This window comes from Lolium perenne, chromosome 7 (genome assembly GCF_019359855.2).
Source record: "Lolium perenne isolate Kyuss_39 chromosome 7, Kyuss_2.0, whole genome shotgun sequence".
Taxonomy (NCBI): Eukaryota; Viridiplantae; Streptophyta; class Magnoliopsida; order Poales; family Poaceae; genus Lolium; species Lolium perenne.
The window spans coordinates 45,102,156-45,106,682 of record NC_067250.2 but is presented as its reverse complement, the minus strand read 5'-3'; the positions used below and the strand labels follow the sequence as shown (position 1 = coordinate 45,106,682).

The 4,527-nt window shown below is 46.5% G+C and overlaps 1 long non-coding RNA gene across 1 annotated transcript; it reads right to left on the bottom strand.

The window, feature by feature from the left end:
• Positions 1-2,350: 2,350 nt before the first annotated feature.
• LOC127313337 (uncharacterized) lies at positions 2,351-3,546 on the bottom strand. Its single transcript, XR_007858898.1, has 2 exons — positions 2,742-3,546; positions 2,351-2,620 (listed from the first exon to the last, which is right to left on the bottom strand). It is a non-coding gene; the product is annotated as an uncharacterized lncRNA (long non-coding RNA).
• Between the last annotated feature and the right edge of the window lie 981 nt (positions 3,547-4,527).

Below are 4,527 nucleotides of genomic sequence, written 5' to 3'. Positions count from 1 at the left end.
GGTACATGCAAGGTTAGACAAACCTTACATCACACTTGTGCACATATGTTAGGGACAAATGCAAGTTTTCCAGCGATTCCGACGCTCCAGTGATCTGTATCTTGGGAAACCCTAGGGCGGGGACCCTGCAGATCTACCCCTATAGCTTTTTCCGTGCGAGGGTTTACCAATGGATTTTTTTATTTTCTTTGCTTTGTTTAGGACATATGCACATGGAAACCATAGGTTTGGAATAAAATAGGCCACAGATGAGCCGTAGCAGGAGTTTTCACATACAGATCCTGGATTTTACCAAGTGCGGGCCAATGTATGCGGAAATCGTCAACGCCGGATACATGCAAGGTTAGACAAACCTTACATCACACTTGTACACATATGTTAGGGACAAATGCAAGTTTTCAAGCGATTCCGACGCTCCGGTGATCTGTATCTTGGGAAACCCTAGGGCGGGGACCCTGCAGATCTACCCCTATAGCTTTCTCCGTGCGAGGGCTTACCAATGGATTTTTTATTTGCTTTGCTTTGTTTAGGACATATGCACATGGAAACCATAGGTTTGGAATGAAATAGGCCCCGGATGAGCCGTAGCAGGAGTTTCCACATACAAATCCTGGATTTTACCAAGTGTGGGCCCATGTATGCGGAAATCGTCAACGCGGGGTACATGCAAGGTTAGACAAACCTTACATCACACTTGTACACATATGTTAGGGACAAATGCAAGTTTTCAAGCGATTCCGACGCTCCGGTGATCTGTATCTTGGGAAACCCTAGGCCGGGGACCTTGCAGATCTACCCCTATAGCTTTTTTCGTGCGAGGGTTCACCAATGGATTTTATTAATTTCTTTGCTTTGTTTAGGACATATGCACATGGAAACCATAGGTTTGGAATGAAATAGGCCCCGGATGAGCCGTAGCAGGAGTTTCCAGCGATTCGGACGCTCCGGTGGTTTGTATCTAGGGAAACCCTAGGGGGCGGGGACCCCGCAAATCTACCCCTAGGGTTAGGGTTAGGGTTAGAGTTAGGGTTAGCAATGGACTTTTTTCCTTTGTTTTAGGACATATGTACATCGATAGCAGATGTTGGGCCTACTGGATCCCGTCGACCCGTCTACGAAGAGCGTCACTCGTGGGATCTACATAAGCCATCTACCATTTTTTTCTTTAAAAAAGTAACTATTTTTACATAATTCATACTAGTACATAAATAAAACAAACATAATATAAAGTTAATGACCGAGAAGAAAAAAAGAAAAAAAAAGTGTATGCCGAGGGTGGCCGTCGGCATAGGTGGGTGATGCCCTATGCCGAGGGTGGCCCTCGGCGCCTCGCTGACGCCGTGACCGGGCCGTCACGGCCGGAGCGGGACCGTAGCACTAGCATGTGCTACGCCGACGGCCTTTAGTACGCCGAGGGTGGCCGTCGGCGTATCCCTCTCTACGCCGAGGGTATGTCTACGCCGAGGGGCTAGATTGGCCGCCGCCATGGACCGGACGTACGCCGACGGCCCCGACATTTGGCCGTCGGCGTACGCCACGGCCGTCGGCGCAGCGAGCCATTCCTGTAGTGATCATCGATATGGACTTGTGGAGAGGCACATTTATGGGTGACAAGGGAAGCTAGGCCTGCCATTGTTACAAAAGATCAGTGTTATTTTTACCTCGCTAAGCATATGTAGATTGTTTTTCCTGGGGTAATGTAGATGAATTTAGCGATGTGCAACTAAGCAAAATATATTTTTCTCATTTTAGCAGAGAGCCGTCGTCTACCCTAACAACGGTTAAACCAGGCTAGATACGAAGCAGGAGATTACAGTGACATCGATGAACCAAAATTGTCGAGGAGCTCATTGTAAGTTTTCTATGCACATAATCAAACTGTGATTAACTATGCATTAGCATTATATTACTTTCCACTTATTTAGTAAACAATCGAGTAATGTTCTTCAAGAATATTTTGAGGCTGGTTCCAATCCATCACTATTATTTTTCGCCAATCAAAGGTAAAATGCCATAAATCCATGGTACACTCGATTATACGGCACTCGAGTTGTTTGATGTCAACCGTAATCTAGTTTCTAAGATGCGATTTTTTCTTGGTTGCATGACTAGTTGGGCACTTCCACAATTGCACTCGCTTAGTCCATGCGCTCTGACCGTTACATAATGAAACTTACTTGTTCATGCGAACAACCTTATGTTGATATGCACAAGGGCGGTCGTTTTATCGATCCCTAACTTCATAGTATGTTGCTAATCATTCTGAGTCTCGACGGATGTTGGCACACCAATATTAATTAAAATTCAAGGCCGACACTCGCACTTTGACAAAGATCAAAGTCTCGAGATAAATTGTTTTAGCACTCGCGAGGATTTGTAAAATCTGAGTCTCTTTGTGTAGAATTTACATTTCGTAGAGCCATATTAGTTACTACACCCTCCGTCCTTTAATACAATAGGAGTATAAGATACTACTAGCAAAAGTGCCCGTGCGTTGCATCGGGAGAGATAAGATTTGTATTACAAACTTACAAAATAATTATGTCGCAAAAAATCACTTTATGGAACTCTTTGTTGTTTCTTGATGCCACTGCCACCATTACCGGGTCACCTTCTCCCTCTACAATAGAATAATCGAATCAGAGATACAGATATTTTCATGATTAAATGATAACGGTAGAACCAAAATGATCACGGCTTCATCATGAATTTTTAACATATGAGAACTGGCGGAGGCACACCTCTTCCACACCTGCATCCGCAATGGTGAGATTGATTCACTGATTTATATAAAGGTTAAAAATATGCCAATGTAGCATGGTTGTAACTTGAAAGCTGCCGAGAGATTAAAAGTTGATCACACAATTGCCATCGTTGCATCTCATATCCTTTTTTACTGACCCTCCATAAAGGCTGTGGCCAGGTTCGTTGCAAAATTCAAGCTGTAAACGCCACGGTCAGTCGAAGCCGGTGACCACACCTTGGTGCTCCTTTAGGCAACATTGACAGTCGGCTGAACATACTGGCAGCAGCGAAACGTAGCAGAAATAGTAGTAACAGTAATCAATAGCAAAGCACCATCCGTATCTGTTAATTGTGAATACCAATAAATCTCATTCCATCTCTCTTCTCTCTCAAATCAGCTGAGCCAAGCCACTGTGTATAACATCTCTTTACTCGAATAGCAGCGATTCATCCCTTTCCTGACCAAAACATTCCGAGAGCTCAGCCCCTCCTAGCCCAAATTGCAACAGCAGCTCGTACATGTACATGACATACTGAATGACACAGAGGTATGCATCTCCTGCTAGTCAAAAGTAGCAGGTTATCTGGAAGAGAAAAAAGCAACAGGTTACCAATATCAAAGCATCGAGCTTTGCGGCGAAATTAAAGCTCGATCCGCGCGTCAATCTGATAGTATATAAAGAAGAGCCCTGGCCAGAAAAATCAATCCAGGAGCGTCACACTATATAGTATTGAGAAAGATCCTTCGATTTTGTCCCAAATCCATCATCATTAATTCATTATTGTAAAATCAGTGTATTATCCCCCAATTGGAGACCTCGGTACTGAATTCCGAAATCCCCTCTCCCTTGAATATCCCTTATGTTGTATCTGGAATTAAATAGGGAGAAATTCCGGTTGAGCTGGCTCCTTCTCGGGTGGCCTTATTTTTGCATCGCTAGTAGTCTGAAACCGCTCGCCTCGGCCAAGCTCCGATCGATCTGCACCCGGACAGGAGCTGCATCGAGGCATTGCGGAGGCACGTACGCATGGAGTTGGCCGCCTCCATACACCGCAATAGATGTCTCGTGGGGAGCTGCGCCAGGAAGCTCTGGCCGCCGTCGCAGCCACGATGCGATCCAAGGACCGTGTCGGGGGCTCAGGGCCAACAAGCGCGGCGGCGTGCGGGTAGTCAGCTAGCCAGCTAGCCTGTGTAGCTTCCTCTCCCGTCCGTCTCCTTCGAGCTGCCGCTCGCCAGATCCTCATCAACTGAAGGACATCGGCTGGCTGGGAGGGCCGACGGCATGGAGGAGGAACTCTTCTTGGAGGGAAGATGCTTCGGCTGGGAGTTCTGCCACTGTAGAGGCCCGGTCATGGCCGTGGTGGGGGAGGAAGGAAAGACGGCAGAGATACCCGTGTACTCGTTGTGCGCCTCCAAAGGATTGGAACAGGGGAACAGCGACGACAAGCAGCCAAGTAGTGCGCCCGCTCGTCGCAGACCCCGCCCCTCCTTGTTCCCAGCCACACGCGAAGATAAGAGACGAATCGGTACAATGGTAAATGTTGTATTATGCGTTCTGGTGGGAGGGTAAAACGGTCCAAAAAAAAACGTTGACGAAATTTTTGGCAGAAACCTTAGCTCCTTGAAACGGGACGGACGAAACCAAGGAAACGCTTCTCCCTTTATTATTAGGTATAGATTACAATCGATATATAAGGAGTACTACTCACCAATCTAGCCAGACCACAATATTTGGATAATTGGATATCGACGGCTAATTTGGCTGCCACCAGCGCCCACCA